Raw genomic sequence first — 26797 nt, forward strand, 5'->3', positions numbered from 1 at the left:
TCCTTCTCTACCTGGCTCTCCATTATGCTTTAATCCCAGTGTACTCAGCTGTTACTCCAGAGTGGCTGTCTGACTGGAGGAAGTATTAGGTAGTAGTTCAAAAGGACCTGAAAGGAAGGAGGAAGTTGTTTTTCTCTTTTACTTCTGCACCAGAGTGATTCTAGATTGTTCTGGTCTTTGCTTGATCTTTGTACTGGTAAGCTTTACTGCTTTACGGTTTTAATGACGTCTGTGATGTCACCACCCTCTGCAAAGTACTTTATTTAACCAGTCTCTAATACTATCTCATTCTGACAGTTGACTCTTTCAAAAGCAAGTAATTAATATTAAGTTAAATCTTATTTACTTTTCAGGAAATATTCCAGAATACTAGGAATATTTTTGTGAGGTTTTTTTGGGGATTGAATCCTAGTAGTTTTTTTTTTCCTGAAATTATGTAGTATTTTTACTTTACAATGTTTTCTCAATTTCTCTATCTGTAATACGAGGATATTCTCATCCGTTATCCACTGAAGGGTAATTTTTTGAGGATAAATGTCATTCAGCTGTGTGTCTGTTTTAGATATAGATAAATTATTTGCAATCTGTTGTACAATTCATGTCAGTATTTTCAGTGCTTTCCCTCAGTTGTAGTCTTCTCCAAATTGCTTAAGCAGTCTGATGTTTTGCGTAATGGAAATTAGTCCTTAAGTTTCTATAGCATTTTGAGTACTGTTTCCAGGGGACGTTGTGATTTTAAGGGAGTCCCTGCCATACGGTATTGGTTCAGTGAATGAATGAACTTAGGTGAATGTGTGTGTGTGTGGAAGGAGGGAGAGGGTTGTACTGTAATGAAAACGGAAATGTAAAAAGTATCGTCTTAGCTCGTGTATAGAAGGATCGCTTACCTTGTGAAATTTTCTACTTTAGTGTTACTGCTGGGTGCATGTTGCTTTCCTGTGCTTTTGAGCTTTTGGTTTGAGGGTGAGAAAGACTCCAGGTTGAGCTCTGCCTCCTGAGAGTGCTGAAGGGTAAACCTGAGGGCCAGCACTTCCCATTTGTAATCACACCCTTGTTTTTCTAGGCCATTTACTAAGCCACCTGAAATTTGCTTTGTTTTTAATTTTTATTTTACATTTTTTACTATTAATCTTGTGGTTAATTTTTTTAATTCAATTTCAGATGTTTTTATGTAATTGATAATGTTCTTTTATTATATCACCTGTTGTGTGTGTCTTCTTGGCATTTATTTCAGATGAGATTCTCTTGCAGACTTGTTTATTTACCATTTCTAGGTCACTTTCCAGTAGAATCCAGGCGCTACAAAAAAAGGGAATTGTCTGTCTTTCACTACATTTTATCTCTCGTATCTAGGTACTAGTAGTAATAGGTACTGAATAAATATTCTTGCATAAGTAAATGCTGTAGACAGTATTTGTATGCTTTTCCATTTAATGGCATGGCATAAGAATTTTATCACATACTTAAAATGTCTTCTGAAATGCTGCATAGGTGGTGGCATAATAATTTATTTTATGCATCTAGCATAATTTGCTTTAAATTAGTTCTTTCATTTGACATATTTAGTTTCTTCTGTATTTTATTATTATAAATAACACTGAAGGGAACATCTTTATGTATAAATCTTTGCCCCCATTTGTGTTTATTCCTTTAGGATACATCACTAAAAGCATTATTAGTTGAAATAATTTAAATAATTTAAGTCTCTTAACATATCCTGACAACCACGTAGAACAGTTTTTACTCCCACTGGCATTTTACAAGAACTGTTTCTGCTGAATTTGATCTCTGATGTTACTTTCTTCCTGTTTGTCTGCATTCCCCTTGGCAGCCCCACCTTGCTGCTCTGTTCCATTCCTCCACCAGCCAGTGCTGATGACTTGTGGCCTCTTCCTCTAGGCTCTAACTCTGTGTTTACTAGGCATCTGCCGGTTCCCCCTGCACCTCGAGCTCACCCTTCCCCAGAGTGTAATTATCATCTTTCCATCAAAATCTGCTCCTACTGCTCTGTTCCCTTTTAAGGTAAATGAAGGTCACATCTTTTCAGCACCCAAGTCGGAAGTGTGGGTGTGATTCTCAGTTCTTCCTTTTTCCCCTTTATCCTTAACTAGTTTGTGTATTCCCTTTTATTTCTGTGCTCTTTGCTTCTGCCTTGGTTTAAGCTTATTCCCACTGCTTTCCTGGACTATTATATTATTGCCCTAACCTACCTCCTATGTCACTTTTCTCTAATACATCATCCTCACTGCCAAAGCTATCTCCCTACATCTTCTGTTACCCATCTTCTCTTGCTTTCCTAATTAAATTAAATTCCTTCAAATTCTCCCAATTGCTTGCAGAGTGATGTTTGAACTCTGCAGCAGACTGTGTGTGCTCTGCCTGCCCTCCTCCCATCTGCCCCTCATCATTTCCTCGGGAGTTTCCTCCCCCTTATTCCCCAGGTATCTTGAACCCTTGGAGCCCTGTGTGTCTTAACTCGTTTATACTTCTGTGGCTGTGCTCTGGCTGGACCCATTGCCTAGAACACTGTCCCTCGCTTGTTCACTTAACATTCACTTGCAAATTCAGCTCCCAGAAGACTTTCTCTGCCTACCCTTTTCCAATGACAGCTTCCTTTTCTGTACAACTGCTGGCATTGTTTAAGTACTTGTGTGACAGAATCTTTAGTATTATCTATTGGTAATATTTACTTACAGGTTTGTATGCTAGTCTGTATGATTGTAGGAAAGATATTTAACAAATATTAGTTGAATTAATGAATATCTCAGTAGAAACACACTTTGAGTAGATGCCTTTTCGTGTTCTTCCTGCTGCTGTCTGGTGTCATTTTGATTCAGCCTGAAGACCTTTAGCGTCTTTTGTTGTATGGATCTGCTCAGCTTCGATTTATCAGAAAATGTCTTTGCTTTCTTTTGAAAAAAAATTAAACCTTTTATTTTTAAATAACTATGGTCTTACAGGAACTTGCAAAAAAATTAGAGTCTCATGTACCCTTTGCCCAGCTTCCCCAATGGGGATATCTTATATAGCTCGTAGCACAATATCAAAACCAGGAAATTGACGTTAGTACATTACCGTTACCTAGGCTACAGACCTTATTCATTCTTCACTGTGTTAAATTGCATTCGTGTGTGTGTGTGTGTGTCAAGTTCTGTACAAGTTTATCAGGTGTGTAGATTTGTGTAACCAGTGCCACAAACAAGATACAGTACTGTTCCATCATTGTACAAGATCTCCCTTGTGCTATTTCTTTGTAATCTCATCTACCCTACCCGCTGTTCCCTGTTCCCTGTTCTCCATCTCTACAGTGATGTCATTTTGAGAATGTTATATACATGGAATCATACTGTATGTAACCTTTTGAGATTTACCTTTTTTCATTAAGCAAAATGCCCTGCAAGTTCATTCAGGTTCTTGTATGTATCAGTCGTTTGTTCCTTTTCACGAGTAGTGTGGATGTACCAGAGTTTGTCTAACCATCCACCCAAACAACATTTGAGCTGTTTTCCAGTATTTTCATATTATGAATTAAGCTGCTATGAATGTTTTTGTATAGGTTTTTGTATGAAGATAAGTTTAATTTCTCTGAGGTAAATACCCATGAGTGTGATTACTGGGTTGAATGGCAAGTTTGTATTTTGTTTTATTATAGGATCTTGCCAAACTATTTTCCAGAGTAGCTGTACCATTTTACATTCCCATCACCAGTGTTGGTGATCCAGTTTCTCTGTCACTAGAATTTGGTATTATTGCTATTTTTTATTTAACTCTTCTAATAGGTGTATGGTGACATCTCACTTTGGTTTTAATTTGCAGTTCCCTAATGGCCATTGATGTTGGCTCAGTGATGTTGACTGTTAATGTTAATGATGATTGTCATCCATATCTCCTCTTTGGTGAAGTGTTTCTTTATGTCTTTTGCCCATTTATGATTGGATTTTTTGCCTTTTTTCCTCACTGCTATGTTTTGAGAGTTCTGTGTATGTTCTAGATATGAGGTCTTGGTTGCATATTTGGTTTCCAGATGTTTTCTCCCAGTCTGAAGCTTGCTTTTCATCCTCTTAAGACAGAGTCTTTCACAGCTGAAGAGTTAAAAAATTGTGTGTGTGTGCTTGAAGAAGACTAGCCCTGAGCTAACATCTGTGCCAGTCTTCCTCTATTTTGCATATGGGTTGCCACCACAGCGTAGCTGGTGAGTGGTGTGGGTCTGTGCCTGGGATCCAAACCCGCAAACCTGGGCTGCCAAAACAGAGCGCACAGAACTTAACCACTATGCCACAGGGCTGGCCCCAAGAGTTTTAAATTTTGATGCTTTTTTTTTTAAACTGTTTTTGCTGGATAAAAAGTTCTGTGTGGCTGATTTTTTTTTTTTTTTTTTTGTCTTTTCATTCTAAACATGTCAGTCCGTTGTATTCTCACTTTCATTGTTTTTGATAACGTGTAACCTTCTTAAATGTTGTCCTTGTTCCTGTTCCCTATATCTATTATGGCTTTTTTCCTCTGACTGCTTTCAATGTTTCTCTCTCTTTGGTTTTTAGCAGTTTGGTTATGCTGTGCCTAGGTGTGGTTTTCTTTGTATTTATCCTCCTTGGAGTCGAGTGAGCTGCTTGGATCTCTGAGTTGAAGTCCTTCATATCACATTTGGAAAGTTCTCAGACATTATTTCTTCTGTCCTGTTCTCTTACCTTCTGGGACTCCAATTACACATGTATTCAAGCCAGTTGACACTGTCACACAAATCTCAGGAAGTTTCATTGTTTTTTTCTCTTCAGATTCACAGAATCTTCTACTGCTATGTCCAGTTTGCTGTCAAGCTCATTGAAGTAGAATCTTGCCCACAAGATTCTTTAGTGCATTTATCATAGTTATATCTGCTGATTGCAACATCAAGGTCATATATGGGTCTATTTGTGTTGACACTTTTCCCCTTTTTTATGACTCATATTCTTCTCCTCTTTTCTCAATTTTTTGTTGTATGCTGGACCCTGTATGTAAAAAATAGTAAAGACTGGGGACTATCTACCCCCAGAAAAGGGCTTGTCCTTTTTTTGTCATCCTGCTAATGTGGGGCCTGAGCTGGGTTTGGACTTCATAGGAGCAAGGGTTAGCTTCAGTTCATCACTAATGTCAAGCATTTTGAGAGTGGGATCAGGACTTTGTTTTGAGCAGAGCTTCAGAATGAGCCCAGCAAGACCCTGGAGATCTCTCTGTGCTTGATAGCCAAGCTGCCAACTTTCTGAACAATGATCTTTGTTTCATAGCTTGGCTGCTAGTTTTTTTTGGACGCTGATGTGTTCTCTCTGTTCTCCAGTCAGTGGCTTTCTGCTCCTCGAGAGATCTCTCTTTGCCCTGCTCTTCGTTAGAGGAGTTTCCCTCAGCTCTCTTGCCTTCCCCTGTGTTAGATAGCCTGCTGCTCTGCATCCAGGGAAGTTCACGGGTGCCTGAGATAGGGGTCTCTCAGCTTTTCTGTTCTGTCTCCTTGTGCACTACCCATTCTACTTGTTGGAGACCTGGGAGAAAGAGTGGCAGATGGCTGCAGACTTGCTCTGTGTTTGGGGCTCCTTGGGATTCTAATCTGTCATTTTGGCTCATATGTAGACATTAAAAGTTGGTTAGCAGTTCCGCTGGCATTTTCTTATGCCTACAGATGATTCTTCTTCCTGTCCCGCAGCCAGGCCTGAAAACAGGTGTGTGTCACTTCTCTCCTGGGAAGGCCATGTCAGTAACTGGTGTTTACTTCATCTGCGTTTCTTTATGTTCTAAGCTTTCTTATGGTTTTTTTTTCTTTTGTTAAGCTTGTAGTTTTATAGCTTTATCCAGCTTATGTTCATTGTTAGCGAAATTTGCTTTTTTTTCTTAGCTATAAATGTGTTTAACATTTCATTAGTGACGTATTGATGGTATCTGTATTAATTTCCAATCCTTAGGCAACCTCTTCCCTTAAGCAGTGGTCTTCAAAACCTTTTGATTATGTATCTCATCATAAAATAATAAAAACCCCCAATATATGTGTGTCTTATAAATTCTAGATAAGTACTAGTTTATTGAACTTTTTTCACTCTTTTTGAGGAAGATTAGCCCCGAGCTAACATCTGCCGCCAAACCTCCTCTTTTTTTGCTGAGGAAGACTGGCCCTGAGCTAACATCCATGCCCATCTTCCTCTATTTTATTTGTGGGACACCTGCCACAGCATGGCTTGCCAAGTGGTGCCGTGTCTGCACCCAGGATCTCTACTGGCGAACCCCAGGCTGACAAAGCAGAACGTGCAAACTTAACCTCTGTGCCACCAGGCCAGCCTACTTTTTTCACATTTTTAAGACCTTAAACATTATAAGATTGATAAAAGATTTTATTTTTATTTGATATCATTATTGATGATAGTGGATATAAATATCTATTTCAATTCATTGTTTTGATGATTTTGAAAAAGTTTTCTTAACGAGTTTCTTGTAGATCTGTTTAGATCATGATTGTTTTTAACTCATCTAGCTGACAAGAGCAGTTCATACCTGGAGAAGTATCAACTTTGCCGTTTTCTTGTTATTCGTATATTATCAGAATTATTTGTAATCCTTTTTGTTGTTGTTGTTCTGGGAATCTTATCTTTATACCTGTCTTCCAGTTCGTGAGGATTAGTTTTGTTAAAACTGGTTAAAATGGTTTGTAATTCCGCTTGCCTGGGCCCCTGAAGAAAATCATTACCAACGACAAACTGTGGAGCTGAAACTCTGCTTTCCTTACAGGGTGATTTTGTACCTTGTGTGATACGTGACTGCTGACCTATGGTCCCTAAGAAGATATCATGTCTTACGTATATTAAATATCAGTAGAATTTTCTTCTCTCCCCCACATCAGTCACTGTGTGTCTCCATCCCCCAGTGCTCTGCACTCTGTAGATCATTGATTGACCCAGAGAACTGGGACCATGTATATGTTTTGGAAGCAACTCCTTTCGTGTTCTCAGAGGCATCTTTGCCTCTGTCCAGGGAGTGGTCTCCCGGACCCTCTTAGAGTAGCCGTTTCCCGGGCCCCTGACAGGCCCCCGTCTAGAGCCCAGCAGGTCCTTCAGGAAGGATGCCCCCTGATAAGTCCTGCGACCACCTGTCTCTTCCTAACATTATAGAATGGAGGTTACAGTCATCTCATGGGATTCGATTTGTTCAGACGAAGTGGATGAAATATTTCCAAAGGCATCATCTACTATAAATGGACTGGGGAGTTCAAACCTTGCATTTGTCACTTAGAAGCTTGTGGTAATATTCAGTTATTTACTCTCTGAAAGTGACTCACGTGTTACCCGGGGGTTATCATACCCACCCCTACCCTCCTCTTCAGGCTCTGAGGATTAAATGATGTACTGTATGCAGCAGTGCCTAGGAGACATCCCAGGGCTTGACTGGCTTACCTAGGATTACGGTAGAGAGACATTTTGAGATTAACCTGTAATAGTGGAGTGCACAGTAAGGTGAGTGGAGTGGATACCCAATAACTTTCCATTTCCTGAGTTGTCTTTACAATTTACAATTTAAATTTAAATTATTATTTAATTTCAAATGAAAGAAGGTGGGATGGAGGTTAAAAGCATAGTCTCTGGAAGCAGATTTTCTGGGTTTGAATCTCAACTCCATTATGTACTGTGTGACCTTGGGCAAATCACTTAACTTCTCTGTTCCCTAGTTTCCTCTTCTGTAAAATGGAGATAATAATGGCACCTACCTCATGGGGTTAGTGTGAGGACTAAGTGATAGACATAAGCACAGAAAGCACAGAAGCAGAGTGCCTGGCTCAGCGTTGTGGGCTCAGTAAGTGTTAGCTACCATGCTTCTCATTTTTTCCCTTTCCAAACGCCCCTGTGTGAGGACAGATATGATCCTGGGTAAATTTCAGCCCAGCAGAGAATGCATGATAAAATCCCACCTAAAAAGGGGTTTTAAATAAGAAATCTCACAGTGTTCATGGGAGCTGGGGTGCTCTTTCTTTTGTTGGGTGGCTAGCGTTGGAAGCCAGGTGTTTTCAGCTCTTCTTTCCACGACTTGAATCTCCTTGTGTTCGAGTCATCAGCAGAAGAGGAGCGTACCCACCCTTCCTCTCTTACTACCTTGAGAAGTACCAGTCCCCAGCTCTGGGGGATCTTGGTGTTGCTTTCTCCTCTCCACATCCTCTGCCCACCTTCTCCCTTCCATCCTTCTTTCTCTCCTCAATTGTTGCAAGAATGTGCTGTGTACTGGTGGTGATTGCTTTCTTGGTGCGAGGCTACCCTGGTGGCAGTCTGTACAGACTATCAACATATGCTTCTTTTAGGTTGAAAATTCTTGAGTTTATACGTTATGTACTAGGGAGGGCAATGATGTGTTGAAATTGCATGATTTTGTCAGTTTAACGTCTTCAGTATTTTTAGATGCAATAACTCATTTACTTGTTTTCAAATGGATTTTAAATATTGCTTACTCCTTTTATGTTAAGATTTAAGGGCTCATTAATTTTAAGCATTGAGATTGATAAAAATGGTGTTTAATCTATGTAATTATGTGAAAATTAATACAACTATACATCTTTGGTATCTAAGTTATACAGTATTTATTTTAGTAAATTTTCTGGAATTTCATTTATCCCACTAGTTGTGAGGGGAGAAGATAATAATTGGCTATGAAACTTGCTGGAGTGCATTTTGACTTCAAGTCTGTTGACTGTCCCTATGTGTAGATTGTTGCCACTTTAATTTCCTCATTTAGTCTTTTAGTCATGATCCCTGTGCTGGAAGGTTTCATGGAGTTGAGGTCTGCCCTTGGGAGGGTGGGCTTTTTCCGATGTTGAGAGAAGAATGCTGTCAACTCTTAGGGATTATGGTGGGCAGTGGAGGGAATAGAAGCAGAATCTGGATCTTGATATCTTGATTCCTTCAGGGTTGACACTTTCAGCTAGGATTTAATGCAGAATTCAGACTATTAACAGAAAACTACAGAAGTAAAAGGAGCTTTCATTAAGTAAAATAAACAAGAAGATTTCAAGTATCAAAATACCTACTGTTTGGAATATCCACATTTCTGTGCCCTTCCAGTGGGTAGATTGGCCGTCATTATCCTTTCTTGTAGAAATCAAAGAAGAGCTGGGTCAGCCACGTCCAGTACGTTGGCTACTTGCCACAAGCATCAGCTTTGTCACCTGGAGACAGATGGTGCTGCTGCCATAACTTGAGGAGGGTGAGAAAGTGGCGTGTTCTCTGCGTACACAAATGCGGTGGTATCAGCACTTCCCCTTTGCCACAGCGGCCTGGGTGACGCCCGATTGTGGTGGGTGCTTTTCCCCTCCTTGTCTGATGACAGGTATGTGTTTACCTTTTTGTAGTAGGGGGTTAGCAGCTACCATTTATTAAGTGCCTCTGCCACCTTGCTGTGCCGTGCCACCCCCTGCCCCCCAGCCGTCTTTATACTCTAAGGGGAGGTACTGTTGGCCTTATTTTACAGATGGGGGGATGGAAGCCCAGACAGTAACTTTCCCAGAGTCCACTGCTTTGGGTTTCTGATCCAGGTGCGTAACTCAGGTCTCTGATGCCCACACCTCGTTCTCTACCCTTTGCATATGTTTCCCACGAGATCGTATTGGAAGCCACTAATTAAATGATTACTGCTTAATAGGAGAGGGAATTTAACGTTAGAAATATTTTCAGTGGTAATAAGTAACTTTCTAGGTGACTGAAATTTTACGTTCATTTCTGGGTGGTGATAATGTTTTTCCTTGTTTTTGTCTTCTCTTGTAAGCTGTGGTGTTCTTGTAGTGTGGTGGGGAGCCGATCAGCTCCCTGATTTCTTTAGATATAGTGTGCATTGGGTTTGACTAGAGGCTCGGGAGAACGGAATGTAGTCGTGTTGTAAAACGTTACTGCCGAGCTTGTCTGTCTTGTTTGAACACAGTCTCCCCTGAGGGTGGGAGTTTATGGGCCCATTTGTTATAGTGGCTGTGACTGGAGTTCATCCTCAGGGAGAAAAAAATAACTGAAGTTACTTGTTGAATTGCACATGAAATCTTTATGTCAGCTTTAGTACTACATGGCTAGCTTTGAAATATATTTTGATTCTGGAATATGTAAAAATTATCATGGAAATGAAAAAAAGCCCCTGCAAAACCTGCAATGCAGCATTTACATCTGCTGTTTTCATCTGGTAATCTGCAGATTTCCTACATATTTTTGTGCATTTAAGTAATAATTTTCTGTGTCCAAGTTTAAGATTCCACATATTTAATGAAACTAAGCAGTAATCCTGATTAGGTTGTGATCTGTTTGGTATCCAACAGGATGTTGATTGCTGACTGCATGGTATTGTAGCCTAGGTTGTCGTGTTGTTTGGTATGAGTTTGAGGGGGAAGGATATAGGGTCATGGAGAGGTGAGTGTCACTGCGGCTGGTACCTGTGTTACATTGGTCTTTCTCTTGAAATAGCTGTGGAAATGCAGAACTCTAGGTTTAAGCTGAAAATAAAAAAAGACAACAGTCTCCGTGTTTTGGCCAGTTGAGGAAGGCTCGGCAGGTCCCTGTGTAGGGGCCTGGATGGTATCTGTGGTGGGAATTGGACTGTGGTTGATGTGAGGACGGGTTGGAAAGTCAGGGTCAAGAGAACCAAGGTGGGCCTGGAAGTTACAGGTGTGGGTCCTGGCATGAACAGAAACCAGGTGGATATCGAATGAAGGCAGGTCATAGCAAGGAATTAAGAGCACAGACAACCAGAGGATCAGGTTCACAGGTGCTCAGGAACCAACATGCAGTCAGAAAACAGGGACAGTTTATGGGTATGGGAGAAGGGCAGAGACTCAGACCACTTAAAGATGGAAAGTAGCTTTAACCATTGTTAAGAAAACCTCTTGCATATTTATTTATGATGGCCTGGGAATGACTTCCAGGATTTTCTAACCTAACTGCAGCTCGGAAGGTGGGGCCAAAGCAAAGAGTAATGCCGTAGTTGGGATGCTGAAGTTAGGAAAAGAGAGACATTAGTCTGCTTGCTGATTCTTTGATAGATGGCATCATAAACAATAATTTAGTGTATGCCTGTTATGTACATGGTGTTGTAGACATTAAGAAATGTAAGATTCAGTTTTTACCTTCATGGAGCTTCTAGTTGAGTCGAGAAGACAGAGCATGTGCATCTGAAGATAAACCACATGGAAAGTGGATGTGTTGGGTATCACATGGTGATACTCATCCTAGTTCGGCTGGGCTGAATAGTCCAGAAAACGTGGGGAAGAAGGGAGAGTGAGTCACAGAGGAGCTGAGTGAGGGATGCGAGGTGGGACGTGGGGTGAGGAGTGCAGGGGAGTGCCTCTCCCACCTTGGCTTGCTGTTTCACTGTGGAGCCTGTTTCCTGATTTGTGAGAAAGTTAAAGTAATCCCCACCTTTCGTGTTGGTGTCAGGGTTGTTGTGGAGATTAAATGAGACAATTTATGTGAAAGCCCTTTGTAAATGGCACCCTGGATTCTGATGGAAGTTGTCACTAATAATTTGCCGTTTGCAGTGGAGAGCTTGTTGGATAACAGCTTTGTTTAATTCACTCATCATATGTAAATGAGATTGCACTCTTGCAATCAAAGGTGTTTAATGAAGGTCATGATTAGATGTAGAGGAAGAGTTGAGACTGTTTTTAAGTAAGGGTAGTATATGTCTGAGATTTCACTTATAAACTTATAAATAAATAATTCGTCTTGAAAATTAATGTTTCATGTGTAACTGAAGTGTTTTACATTTTTGGTTAATAAAAAGAGGAAATATATTTGAAGAGTAAGCTGCTGAGCTGTGAAAAAAATAGGAGTCCATTTAGTAGCAAAATTACATGATGCTTCTCATTCTCCATTCTAAAACAGACTATTTTTAGCATCTCTTTGAATCAGTGATGAATTCCAGTTACAGGATTCAGTAATTAAAGCAGAGAAAAATATAACATCGTTGAGGCAAGAAAATCTTTTTACTTGAGTTGGATCTGTTTCAAGGTTTAAACTGTTATCTTTGGGGGCCTTCCTGGAATCATTCGTTTGTCATCTTTCTGGGGTCAAAAGCAACAGGAAAAGCGCCAGAACGTCAGCCAAGGACACAGTGTCCTACTTTTTAAGAAGGGACGTTTAAAAAATTCTGGGATTTCTTAACGAGTAAGTTTGTTGTATCTATGTTATCTGCAGAATTCTGGAACAAATTTTCAGGGGTCCCTTGGCTTCACCCTGTTTTCCTGTCCTCAAGTCCTTCCTGTTGGTCAATTCTCTCCCCTATCAGGACCTCTGCCCCTCTGTTCCCTGTGTCTGTCCTGCCTGCTCCTTTCTTTTCTGCATTCTCAGGCTGCCCCTGAGTATTGCGAAAGAACATTGCGAGATGATGCCAGTTGGACCGCTCCACATTCGTATTTAATGATTGTAGATTGTTGTATAATGTTGCTGAACAGCTTTTTAAAAACTTGCTCCTAGTCAGCAATCTTTCCTCAAGCTGGAAGCCTCATTTTATTTTGAGCAAGTTATTATTATTATTTTATCTTTCCCATTGCACAAAAGCTCATTAACTGTTTGGTTGAATTGAAAGAATGAATGTTGTGTTGACCCAAATTCTCCTGCTCTTTGCCTGGGTGGAGCCCAGCGCTTAAAGTGGTGACCACGGAGCCAACATGAGGTCACCAATGCCAGGCGGGTCCAGCATTTATGGTTGAAGTAGGTCAGGAAGATGCATTGGGATTGTTTTTTTAAAACCTAGGCATTCAAGAAAATCCACTTATTTGACAAATGTTTTTTGAGTGTTGCTTGTGTGCCAAACATTGAACCAAGTACTAGGAATTACAAAAAAGAAAGTGAAAAAGATACTTCACAGTGAAGAGTGGAGTTAAGGGTCAAAAGTATAAGGTGGCTGCCCAGGGCCAGACCCGACCCCTCTACCATGAGCATTAGAAATGCCAGAAACAGACAAAAAGCTTAATAGTCACATGTAGCAGAAGCATTGTATGACTAGATAATCCATTTTTCCTTTGAAAACTGATTGATTGTTGTAAATTTATGAACATTTTCAACCTCTAAATTCTTTGATCTCTTAGCAGTGCAGTACTTTTTGCCATGGTAATGATTAAAATAGGCAAATTTAAGAGTAGAACTAAATCTGAGCATCTTCAGTCGTCTTGGCTTTAGGTTTTTGTGCCCATTTGTTTGTTCACTGTTTGGTTTGTTCTGGACCAAACACTGAGGAAGGGGTTGCCATGAGCTCCCTTCCGTGAGAAGCCCTGGGGACCGACAGGCGGGGTGTCCTGGTGTGATGGGGGCAGGCTGTGCAGGTGGTTCCTGGAGGTGGCCCGGTGCTCAGTGGGAGAAGCTGGCAGGGGCGCTTCGCTGCTTGTGTACCGTGCCCGAGGCCAGGCCACTGCCTCGAGTCAGCTCAGTCAGTCCTCAGGTCTCGTTTGTGTAGTTCAGGGAAACTTAGACAGACTGCTCAGAGCCTGAGAGGGTGTCACCGGGGCAGCCAGTTTGAGCTTGAGTCTGGCTGGAGAGCCCACTGCACTGTGGCGTTTTGTTTTGCCCTCTGCTTTAGTGGGCGCAGAGAAGGGGGAAGTGGACCTGCCAGGGAGCTGAGCGGTGCCCTGCAGTAGGAGTGACCAATGAGTTCTGCTCCCTGGTCAGAAAGGGGCCTGGAGGGGTAGCAAGCTGGGCAGGGCAGGTGTGGAGAAATGCATGTGTCGTGTCGCATTGGTGTGACTGCAGCAAGAGGAGAAGGGACGGGAGGCCGCTCTGCAGGAGGGAAAGCCTAGGGATCCTGTTCCCAGGAATTGGCCTCCGCTGCCCCATCGTGGGGCAGGGAGGGGTCTTTCTGAGCAGGAGTGCACCCAGTGTGGCAGCAGCATCAGGAACTGGAAGATTAAGCCATTCAAGCACAAGGACTGGCAGTGTTTGTGAAAGGGCATGCAGCTTCCCTCAGGCCACAGCTGATGGATGTGGTTCTGAGCACTGCATCTCCTAAAGGACGCCCAGAGAGCACCTGGGAGAGGCTGCAGGGACGAACATTTAATCCTGCCCTCAGGCACTGGGGAGCTTCTAGATGGGTTTCAGTGGGCAGAACAGAGGGCATTGGTGTGAAGTTATAAAGATGTAGGCTTCAACAGAATATAAAGAAAGCCTTATTTCAAACAGTGTTTCTTAACGAGCGGGGTTGCAAACTCCTGAGTTCGCTGGCCCTGAGCAGTGCTGGGCAGGGCGTGCAGGGATGTGGTAGAGGGGCCACAGGGGCGGGTCTGCCAGCCCCTGCGCCTCTCACCTTTGCTGCCCTTCCAGCAAGTGCCTGAGAGTGTCCCCTTGCCTCCCTGGAGCCTGGCAGGGGATCCGACACACCTGACTTCCTGACGTCCTAACATTTAGATGGTGAGACAGCACTTATCTCTACATTAACCTTGCATGCTCTGTGCCTCTCAAAGGACAGTAATCAGTCTCTTGGTGTCACTTTGTTCCACATGCAAAGTTTAAGTCTTTTCTTGTTAATTGCAGCTGGAACTAGTCCTCTCTCACAGCACTTTGCGTGTGTCTTTCTTGCCACTTAGTATTTTTGAACTTGCAGTGTGGTGACTTTCTGTATGTAGCATCGCCTTTGTCTGATTCATGGTTATATTTCTCACACATAACAGGAGGACAGTAAATGTTTGAATGGATCGATGAGTAGTTGATGTGGCCCAGATCTTTATCTGGGCTACTCGATTCTCTGGCCAGGGACTGTTAGCCCAGAGGGATGGGCCAGCCGTGGATCTCTGCAGAGTCATTTTATATCAGGAATTGACCCTTCTTTCTTCATATTTTACTAGGCAGTTATTGTTCATCAAGTGAAGGGGAAGAAAATACTGTTTTATGACATTTATATTTAAGTCTGTGATAAATAATTTTTAAATGAACAACTTAGTCAAAACTGGGGGAGTGTTTCTTCATCTTCACTCTCAGGATAATTAATGTGGCTTTGTTAATTACTAACTGAAAGCATACCTGGCTGAGGATGTGACACACGTAGGTGCTCATAGAACGCCAGCTGGCTGACATTTCCATCTTACTTACAGCAGTCCCCCTTCTGCTGCTTGTTGTATGTTTTTTTGTGTTTGTTTACCCTTCCCAGCAATGGGAACTGGAGCTCAGATAAGCACCCTGAAGAGGCCAAGGAGGCGAGCACAGAGATTGCTGTTTTCTCTTGTTCTTAGACATGCGCTTCTTACTGAAAATATTCATGTTGGGCCTTCTGATGAGAGAGTAGAGGCTGCACGTTCTGAAGAGTCTAACGCTCTTGTCAGTAGAGCTTTATATATGAATGGTTAGCAGCATTGATGCTGTGATCTCATGGAGAGAGAGGAGCTTACGGTTTGACTCTGGTTAAGAAGGTAGCACTGGGAAATGCAGTGGGGAAACATCTGAAACACGTGTGCGTGTTACACTCACTTCTCATTTCAGGAAAACTGGAATTTGGAATCTTAAGAGAGGTGGCAAGGACCAAAATAGTAAACAAATCCTACTATAATCAGATTAGGATAATGTTGGCAGATTAACAATGAGTTGTTTAGATACAACCTGTTCTCAGGTTAAACATTTTCGTGTCACAGTTATTTATTTCCTATTGACTTTGGATGTTGTGGATATCTGAGATTAAAGGGCATATTACTAGGGGAAACTTTATTATCATTGACCTTTTAAAATGCTCTATAGAACAAAATTAGGTATTTCATGAGATAAATTCAGTCATTTCTCTCACCAGAGTACACAGGAATGTAAACTGAACTGCTTAGGAGGTGAATGCTCTGTAATATATTTGAAACTACCTGAACTCATCATAAAACTTTCTGGTCCTCTCTCCCTCCCCCCTTTCTTTCTTTTTTTAGAAAAAGTCATGTTTTACTAGATGGTTATTTATCCCAGCTTGATTGATTATCTTTGGTCTGTGATTACTCCCTAAATTATGGCTTGATATGGTTTCATAACATAGTTTTCTTTTCTTTTTTTTTTATACTGAATGGCATAAGGGGTTTTAATTAGTAGTAGTATTTTAAGAATTAGCCTGAGATCTGTAGACAACATAAATAGATTTTGATGCCACCATATTGAGGGCATTATTTGAAACCGGGATGACCAAGGATAGGTACTTCTCTAATGGGATTTTTAAAGGGAGGAGTCCTTAAAGATCACCCGGTTTGTTCCTCTGTTTGTTGATTTGTTCATTCATCTATTCGACAAATATTTGTGTCTCTGTATGTTTTTCATCTTGGTATTTCTTTTCTCAGATACTGTAGTAGCCCCTCAGCTCACCTCAAGCCTGAACCCTAAGAGCTGCCTTGTTCAGTACAGTAGCTACTAGCCACATGTTGCTATTCCAGTTAACATTAATAAAATGAAACAAAATTAAAGTTTGAGAGGGGCCAGTCCCGTGGCCCAGTGGTTAAGTTTGGTGCGCTCCACTTCAGCAGCCTAGGCATAGACCCTTCACATCAACACCTTTCATGTCAGCAGCTGTGCTGTGGTGGTGACCCACATACAGAATAGGGGAAGATTGGGCATGGATGTTAGCTCAGGGCGAATCTTCCTCAAGCAAAAAGAGGAAGATTGGCAACAGATGTTAGCTCGGAGCCAATCTTCCTCAGCAAAAATAAAATAAAATAAAAAATCAGTTCCTCAGTCATACTAGCCACATTTCAAGTGCTCATTTGAGTGCTCTATGTGGCTGGAGGCTGCCGTATTGGACAGCGTCCATCTATAAAACATGTCCATCATTGCAGGAGTTCAGCTAGACAGTGCTGCCTTACTGTTCCTTGTCTCCACCCTCTGAGACATCTCAGCATCCTGTCCACTTGTTCAGTCAACACCTACGTCTCAAGTTTGTTCCCTTTAGAAAATTCTCCCGTCTTATTTTAAGACATCATCATCTGTCATCTGAGTTAAGGCTCCAGTATTACCAGGGCTGTGAAGCCTTTCCTGCCACTTCCTCCCTCAAGTGTCGGCCACTCCATCCTTCCGCTCTCTTAATACCGTGGATGCATCTTTATCACGCTGAATGCTAATTCCTTGTTTACTGGACTTTTCTGGTGGACCAAGAGGTTCTTAGGGATGCCGGGTTGCCCTTTGATTTTCCAGAATAGGGACACCCCCAGTGCCTGACACATTACCACAGTAAGTAAGTGTTTCTTGAGCAGATAGAGAAATGAGTGGGTGGTGGAGGAGGCTGCACTGTGTTGCGTTCTGAAGCCGAGGGACAACTTGGATGCCTGGAAGCTAGAAGAGAAGAGGGCGTTCATGGTGGAGGAGCCTCATAGACTCAAGCCAAGTGCCAGGAAATTACAGGGCAGCTGTGCTCCTAGACTCTAGCCGTAGAGGAGCATTTTCAGCACCACTCAGAGCTTCACCGTGGGACACAAACTGACTTTGAATTCTGGTCTTACATATAAACGTGTTTCCCTGTGCTTGATAATATGACACCTCTTAGTAGAGGTGCTGAGTTTCGCAGTTAATAACCTTAACCTGTAACTTCAAAAGAGTTAAAGATATGCTTTCCCCTGTAAACTTAGGCAAAACACTCATAAAATCGAGTTAATTCTTCAAGACTGTTCTGGTTCCTGACTTACGTTAGACATTTTAGCAGCGTAGTAGGAAAGAAAAATGCATGTGTACACCTCAAAAAGGAGGCCGTCTAATACAATAATTAAGAAGAGAGACTGGAGCCAGACAGACCCATCCTGATCCCGCCTCTTCCAAGCTGTGTCATCCTGGGCAGGTCACCTTCAGGTCCTCAGTTTGCTCATTTTTTTTTCTTTATTCTACATGAGGGTATTTTTTTAAGGTATGCTTTTTGGTGAGGAAGATTGGCCCTGAGCTAATAACATCTGTTGCCAATCTTCCTCCTTTTTTTTTTTCTCTCTGCCCAAAGCCCCAGTACATAGTTGTATATCCTAGTTGTAAGTCATTCTGGTTCTTCTGTGTGGGATCCCGCCATAGCATGGCGAACCCTGGGCCACTGAAGCAGAGCACGTGAACATAACCACTCGGCCACCGGGCAGGCCCCTCAATTTCCTCATTTTTAATGGAGATTTTGCCTGCCTCATGGAGATTAAGTTAAATGTATATGACATGTTAGCGCTATGCTTAATCCTAAGTAAAGCATTCACAAAGTGATAGCTAATAACAAAATAATAGTTCCATACCCTTTCACAAAATGGGAAAATTCATAGTTGTGTTTCCCAAAGAAAGAGTTATTAACACGATTGCTAAACATTAGTGGTCTGTGTATCGGACCCTTTCCTTGCCCTTATGCACAGCTAGATATAACCATCTCTAAAGCAAAGTGTCTGTAGTGCTGGTTACTTTCAGAATAATGCAAATAAGATGATCTGGTAGAGGTAAAATTTGGCCTTGATAGTCTAAAATGCAGGAGTAAGTCTCAGTATTTGGAAATAGGTGATCATTTATGCAAATTACTTAGGAAAAACTCACTTTTCTCTTTTACTCTGCGTAATTGAGACCATGCTGTACAGCTGCTTCTAAGGAAGGGGGAGAAAATTGTGTGCTGCTTTTAAACAAGCAAACTGGTAGGAAGTGTATAAATTAGCGTATCATTAAATGATCTGTTTTTTCCGTCCTTTCAAAAGGATCGTGACAGTCTTCACTTTGTGGGTTGTCCTTGTCTCCCGGCCTACATGTGATTCATGCACGTCCAGGTAGTTTTCTGTAAAGTTGCTTTTCTTCCAAACAGAAGCTGCACACTTCTCCTTGCCCAGCCTCGCTCTTCCCTCCCTACCCTTCCTGACTTCCTCCCGAAGCTGTCGATACAACCCACCCCTCTTCTGGGCCCCATGCTCTTGCTTTCCTGCATCTGCCTTGTTGTATTATAATTATCTGCGCGTATTAGTCACCCTCACCAGCCTGTGAGTTCTTTCAGGAGCAGGCATTTTCTTACTCATTTTTGTGTCTGCAGTGTTTAAAGGGGGCTGACTTAGACAATCTTGGTAAAGATTTGCTAAATGAATGAATGCTTATTCTCTAAATTTTTCTTGTATGTATTCTTCCATAACTCTGTTTGAGTTGGAAGCTATATCATATATTTTAGTACCTCATAGCTCCAGCACATTGGTAAACCATATCAGATTGTTCTATAGGCTTCCTGTCAGTATCACTTATCCTGGAAACACTTTATAGGGTCAATTCAGCAGGTATTAAATCTTTGTTACTGTTTTATCCCCATATGTGCTGTTAAAATATTTATAAAGTGATCAAGATATTTATCAAATTTAAATATTTTTGTGTGAAAAATTAATACAAATGCTCCTATCTGATAGAGTTCTTGTGTGAGTGATCAGTATTCGCTTCACTGTGGGCAGTCTCAGAACCTAGAATGTATGTGTTGTTGAGTAAATGCATTGAGTGGTTCAGTTGAATATACCTATAATATGCTTGGCTTTTTCTGCCCTTTGGTTGTTATTTACTGTGACTCCTTGAAGTTAATTTCAGAGCTTATTCCAGGGTAGGGAGTTGGAAATACACAGGAATTTCATATACCTTATTAGCTCCTTGCTTAAACTAATTAAAAAAGATCGAGTTCAGGGATTAGAGCTGCCTTGATGAAGTTGTTGAAATGTGAAATCTGAATTTAAGACTTTGTTGAAGACTTGAAAGCATTTTACTTACTGATAGTTAACTTTGTTTGTTTGTTTTAGTTTTAATTTTGATTGCTGTTACTACTGATGCTGAGCCAAAGTGGTGATGCTGCCCGAGGGGAATTTCTGCAACCCATGAGTCAACAGTTCCACGGTAAGAGTGTGTGCCTTTTACTCTAAAGCCATTTAATTTCTATAACATGATAGTTTAGAATTTTAATTTGAATCAGAATAGTATAAAATATTTTAATATTTCAAAATATTGAATGCTAATATATTTTAATTATAGCAGATAATACTCTAGAGCTTTAGATCCTAATCAACAGTTGAAGAATTTGAAAGAAAAAAATGTAATTTGATATATTCATTTCATATTAATTTAAGTGTGAAAAACAAATATGGCTGTATAGTTTATGACTTATTAAACTGGGGTCTCATTTTCCTCCTTATGTAATTTTTCCATTTACTTTTTATTTCCTGGGGTTTATCCAGTACTTTATTACCTGAATCTTGTTAATAATGAATGGGCATGCGAAGTCAGGATGACAAAACTTAAACATAGTTGGGTTTTACTCTAACTTGCTCTGAACTGAGGTGGTGGTGATTCCAACAGTAGCTAAAATGAGGTTTTGAATTATTTATGGTTGTAAATTATCCATATTGCTCTATCTTTGAGGGCTAATTCAAGAGCAATGAGACATAGCCAACTAGAAGGCAAGTTATTCCTTTGAGCCTCACTTTCCTCATGTGCAAAAGGCTGTCATTCATTTGTCTTGCCTGTTTTATAGAGTTGTAAAAATAAAATGAGATGCTTTATGTGGAATTGTCCTTTTTTTTGGAAGAGTAGGGGGAGAGAATAACAAAAGTCTTTTGGTTTTGAGATGGTATTGAGAGAGAACATATTGTTCTTAATATCCTTTAGAGAAAAAGATGCTGAAGACTTATTCTCTGAGTTTATCTCACCTTGACCTTGGGCATATCATTACATTAATTTACTATCAGAAAATTGGATTTGATTCCCATACTTAGACTTTATGGGTAAATTTTTATGAATATATCTGTATTATTTGACCACAATGGAATTAAGCTAGAAATCAATATCAGGTATCTGGGAAATCTCCAAATATTTTTAAGTTAAATATCACATTCTAAAAATCCCATGGATCAAAGAAGAAGTCACAAGAGAAATTAGAAAACATTTTGAATTGAATGAAAATGAAAAGACAACATATCAAAATTTATGGCATGTGCCTAAGGCAGTACTTCAAGGGGAAATTTACAGTGTTAAATGCTTCTATTAGAGAACAAAAGTTTTGAAACAATAATCTAAATTTTCACCTTAGGAAATTAGAAGCCAAAGAGCAAATTAAACCCAGAATAAGCAGAAGAAGGAAACGATAAAGAGCTGAAATCAATGAACTATAAAACAGAAAAACAATAGAAAAAAATCACTGAAGCCAAAAGCTAGTTCTTTAAGAGAGCAATTAAATTGATAAGCCTGTAGTCACAATAATCAGGAAAAAAAAGAAATAGACAAATTTCTAATATCAGAAAAGAAAGAAAGATCATTAGTACAGATCCTACAGATAATAGAAAGATAGGGAATATTATGAGCAGCTTATACATTTGATAACTTAGGTAAATGGACAAATTCCATCAAAGACAGAAGCTACCAAACCTCACTGAAGAAGAAATGGATAACCTGAATAGCTCTTTATTAAGGAAATTGAATTTATAGTTAAAAACCCTCTCCAAAAGAAAACTCTGAGCCCCAAAGGACTTACTGGTAAATTCAACCTACCTATTAAGAAAGAAATAGTACTAATAATTATATACCAACTCTTCAGAAAATAGAAAGAAGGGAACACTGTTTTATGAGGCTGGTATTAGTCTGATACAAAAATCAAAGATATTACTCAACAAAATATTAAGGAATTGAGTGTAGTTTATATAAAGAGGATAATGCATCATGCCCAGGTGCCATTTATTCCTGAAATGCAGGGTTGGTTCAACATTTAAAATCAATCAGTATAGTTTACAGTATCAACAAACAAAATAGCAAAAATTTAAAAACCCATATGATCATCTCAATAGATATAGAAAAAGCATTTAACAATATTCATTCATCTATTCATGATAAAAGATCAGGAAAATAGAAGGGAACTCGCAGAAACGTAGGAATGGAAGGGAGCTTCCTCAACTTGATAAAAGGTATCCATGGAAAACCTGCAGCTAATACAAACTATAATTATTGGTGAAAGCCTAAATGCATTTGTCTGATGTTAGGAACAAAGCAAGGATGGTCACTCACCAATCCTATTCAGAATTGCCCTAGTTGGTGCAGTAAAGCAGGACAAAGAAATAAAAGGCATTTAGACAGGGAAAGAAGAAAAGTCAAATTCAGGATTCCCATAGCCAGGAACCTGAGAAATGTAGATTTTAGCCTTCTAGCCTCTGTGATCTAGGGCAGAGGACAGAAGGAGATAGGCATAGATGTTGAATGCCAGTAGACAGTATCTACCTCATTTTGGTTTCTGTGGTTATGATCTGAAAATCATAAAAGCAAGGCAACATTTAAACTTGGGGTTTTAAGATACTGTTTTCTTTAACATGAAAAGTTCAAAGTCAGCATAATCTGTTGAGAGAGTCTTATTTCAGTGTTTTCTTCTTTCTGCTAACATAACTGGAAAGCTGTATGTAGCACTTAAAAGTTATGCGTTGGTTTAAACTACATTTAATAGCTCTAGTTGTTTAATTTAAAGAAAAAGGCTGTCTGAAACAATGTTAGGATGTCCTCTTGAATTCTAAGAGGGCAAAAAAAAAAATTATTTGTTAAATCTGTTGTAACTATCATTTAGCTTTGAAAGAGTTAAAATTTTTTATGTTTGCTGTCTCCATCTTAGAATACATTGACACGTTTTGTAGAATAATATAAACACATATTATGCCTGTAGATTTCTGCTAAGTAATTTCCAAGTACTAGCTTATTTTTATGATAGTTGGCAGTATAAAACTGAGGAAATCTTGAGTCTTGGTTCCAATTGCCTGGGGTAGTTATGTGACAAGACAGTGTCTCTGAATGTTTTTACTGGAATTGTTTCTAAGTCTCTTGCAGTGAAATAGTTTTTCAGCCTAAGTAGAATGCTTACAAAGTTAAACAAATATGTAATTCAATAATTGTGTGCATTTCTACTTTAATTACATGTTATTGGCCATATCACTTGATGCTGAGAACTCGGTGCATGGCAGAGTGGTATAGCAGAGGGAGAGTGAGTTTAGGAGTTAATGGAAAATCTTGAATTCAAATGCTAGAAACATACAGGCTTAAGCTTTTGAACAAAATCCACTTAAATCCTTGATCCTCATTTCCCTCATCTGTAAAAGGAGGATAATAATCTTGATGAGCTGTTGAAAACATTAAAAGTAATACTCAGAGCATCCAGCAGACAGTGGGCACTCAAGTGACGCTAATATCAGATCTTAGTTGCAGAAACATTGTAAGACTTTGGCATCTGACAGGACTGGTTTTGAATTTAAGTTCTTATACTTAGTAATTTTGTCAGTTTGGATAAATTACTTTTTAAGCTCTAGTTTCTTTATCTGTTAAGTGGGGGCAATACAAATCTAGAAAGTTGTAGTGGGACATAAATGACATAATACATATAAAAGTGGTAATTTCATATGGTTCACCTTGATATTTCAGGGTGTGGTGACTTTTCTTTATACACTTGGCAAATCATCTAATTTTGTAGCTTATAGTTTGTTTCCTCTAGGAACTTAAATTTATTTTTAATGCATTTTGCATTTTCTTTGTTAACTTGTTTGGTGAATGTCATTCTTAAATAATTGATGCGACAGAGTAGAGTAGAAAAAAATACGTGATATATCTTTCTTAACAAAAAGAGGAGATAGTAACTAATTTTTGAGAAGACTTTTAATTTATGGTTAACTAGATAATTAGAAACAAAAACTAGAGCTTTTAAGAATTAAACTTTGAGGCAGGTAGATTCTGAGTACCTGAAAATTCTTGGTGAATTTTTCAGATTCTTTGAGATCAGTGTTTTTCAAAGTCACATCTTCCCAGCAAGTGTTACATTACTTTTGATGGTTTTAGCTCCTGAGTGTTTGTTCATGTATTTTATATTATAATAGTAATGCAACATTGGCTTAATTTAATCTTGTGTTTGTAAAATGTTTGTAGATCGTATGTTTATTGTACCTTGAATAAGGAGCTAACAATTTTAGTTTTATTTAAAAGGGCATTAATTTAACAAATATTGAATGTGGGTTATAAATAAGAGTAATAATATTGCAGTTAACAGCTTATGAGCTTTTCATATTCATCACAATGTGATTACAGGCTGACTGGTGCTGATAAATGGCTTCCTCCTCTTCCTATCCAATTAAAGTGAAAAAGGAGGCAGTTAAAGTTTTTTTGACTTGGCAAGTAAGCATCCTGAGCCAATAACAAACTGACTAACAAGGGATCATTTCTTCCTGGAGAGGGGGCAAGACCCTGGAAGAGAAGCAGCCCTAATGAAAGAGAATACCAACCAAATATGCTAACATAAAGTATATGGCGGCGTAGGCAGACTCTGAACTCACCTTCTCCTACGATCAAAAGCAGGTTACAACTATTCTTGGAAAAATTACCTTGGAGAGAGAACTGAAAACTGGATAAAAAGAACTCCACAAGGGACAGTCCTGACTGAGGCAAAAGAGGCAGGAATTCCTTCTGGAGAGAAAAAACCCACCTTCATGAGCAGTGGAGCTTCACAGCCGGCCAGCGGGGAGGCACCCTAAGGTATGCAGCCTTCCCTAGAGGAGTGGGGACCTGAGCCGGGCTCATGTTACCGCTATAAGCATCCTTCAGACTCAGCACAACTGAGATAAGTGTCCTGCTATCTGGCTTCACTGGCTACTAACTACAGTGGGAAATACCCCCAGAAAAGCTGTTGACTTAACCAGAATAAAGCCAGCTCTTAAAGGGCTCATGCACAAATTCACCTGTCTCAGAGAGCAACCTAAAATCACCAGAAAGAAGGCTTTACAGTCCTTTGGTGAAAAGAGATTCACCTGGTAGGCTCTGAGTGCATCTCAGTGAGAGGTGAGACCTCTCCAGAGTCTGAGACGTTGGTGGCGACCATTGTTGTGACCTAGTACAGGCCTGCTCACACAGACACTGGTAGATACCGTTTAAGTTCTTCCCCTGCTGCTACCCCAGGATCTGCCATATCCACTAGAGCACAGATTTAATGCAGGTCAGCCAGGGTGGCAGTGCATGCTAGGGACTGACCTCACCCACCAGCAAGCCCTCAGGCTACTGGTTGTCCTGCAGAGACTGGGTGCCTTGATCCCCTACAGGCAGGTGAGTATGTCTGCCTCTGTGGGGCAGGGCCAGTGTGAGGACCAGGTGAACTGTAGGGTGCATTGGTGGAGAGGAGGGGGCCTCTGCAATGGGGGGATTGGGTATGCTCCAGGGGGTTGGAAAGTGTGCATGGGCCAGGACTATGTTGACGAACTGTGTGGACCTGTGGGAGGTGGGGTTTACCAGTGGCAGAAGACCTGTGCTTCACAAACAGCCACAAAGGGGATCAGCCCCGCCTCCCAAAGCCTGAAACAATTGGGTGCTCCCGTGCCTAGGGCCAGCCCCACTCAGCTGCAATCCTGAGAGAGCTAATGACAACCTTGCAGGCCTAAGGCCTACAGCAACTGTAAGCCCCTGAGCCTGGCAACCAGGTACACTGGGCAACCTACTCATTTAACGGGAAAACTGCAACAGGAGTGTGCTATTAGACCTTGTAGCCAATGGTGCTGGGGATCCCGAACCCTATTTACAAACAACTGGCCAGAGAAGCAAAGACTAGACTCCCTGGGTACCTGCATTAAGAGCAACCCTGCCACAGAAGAAGGACACAAGCAACCCACACAGGGCTCACCCATGGAACATTTGGACTGGTGATGAGAGGGAAGCATGTTGCTGGGCCTCAAAAGGTATCTCTTACATAAGGCCACTTCTCCAAGAACAGGAGACATAGCTGACTCATCTAATACATAGATATAAGCACAGAGAAAGAGGCATAATGAGGAGGCAAAAGAGATACGTTCCAAGCAAGGGAACAGGACAAAACCCCAGAAAAACAACTAAATGAAGCAGAAATAAGAAATCTACCTGGGGGCTGACCTCGTGGCTGAGTGGTTAAGTTTGCGTACTCCGCTGCAGGCGGCCCAGTGTTTCATTGGTTCGAATCCTGGGCGCGGACATGGCACTGCTCATCAAACCATGCTGAGGCAGTGTCCCACATACCACAACTAGAAGGACCCACAACGAAGAATATACAACTGTGTACCGGGGGCTTTGGGGAGAAAAAGGAAAAAATAAAATCTTTAAAATAAAAAAAAAAAAGAAATCTACATGACAGAGAATTCAAGCAAAATCTCATGAGGATGCTCGCTGATATTGGGAGAAGACTGGATGAACACAGTGAAACCATCAACGAAGAATTGGTAAATATAAAAAGGAACCAGTCAGAAATGAAGAAAACAATACTGGAAATGAGAAGTTCACTAGAGGGGCTCAATAGCAGGGTAGATGATACAGAAGAAGGAATCAGCTAGCTGGATGAAAGACTAGAAGAAATCACCCAAGCTGAACAGGTAAAAGAAAAAAGAATTAAAGAGAATAAGAACAGTCTAAGAGAAATCTGGAACAACATCAAACACACTAACATTTGTATTATAGGTGTCCCAGAAGGAGAAGAGAGAGACAAAGGGGCAGAGAATCTATTTGAAGAAGTAGTAGCTGAAAACTTTTCTGACCTAAGGAAGGAAACAGACATCCAGGTACAGGAAACACAGAGAGCACCAAACAAGATAAACCCAAGGAGGCCCACACCAGACAATTATAATTAAAGTGTCCAGAATTAAAGAGAGAATCCTAAACACTGCAGGAGAAAGGCAACAAGTGACATACAAAGGAAAGCCTATGAGGCTATCAGCCGACTTCTTAGCCAAAATCCGACAAGCTAGAAGAGAGTGGCATGACTTATTTAAAGTGCTGAAAGGAAAAAGCCTACAGCAAAGAATAGTCTATTCAACAAGGTTATCATTCAGAATGGAAGAAGAGAGAAATAATTTCCCAGACAAGCAAAAATTAAAGGAGTTTATCACCAAGAA

General features: G+C 40.5%; 1 protein-coding gene across 21 annotated transcripts in view; it reads left to right on the forward strand.

The window, feature by feature from the left end:
* WASF3 (WASP family member 3) overlaps positions 1 to 26797 on the forward strand; it is a 122025-nt gene that overhangs the window by 32625 nt on the left and 62603 nt on the right. For 6 of the 21 annotated variants that reach the window (XM_023621429.2, XM_023621434.2, XM_070240165.1 and 3 more), the window contains one exon: positions 19682 to 19775. The gene's annotated coding sequence lies outside the window, so the exon portion shown is untranslated. Of the gene's footprint in view, positions 1 to 9093; positions 9325 to 18616; positions 18686 to 19681; positions 19776 to 23981; positions 24426 to 26797 lie in introns of those variants that run through there. The other 15 variants (XM_023621433.2, XM_070240178.1, XM_070240171.1 and 12 more) reach the window with 8 other exon arrangements.

Source organism: Equus caballus, chromosome 17 (genome assembly GCF_041296265.1).
Source record: "Equus caballus isolate H_3958 breed thoroughbred chromosome 17, TB-T2T, whole genome shotgun sequence".
Taxonomy (NCBI): domain Eukaryota; kingdom Metazoa; phylum Chordata; class Mammalia; order Perissodactyla; family Equidae; genus Equus; species Equus caballus.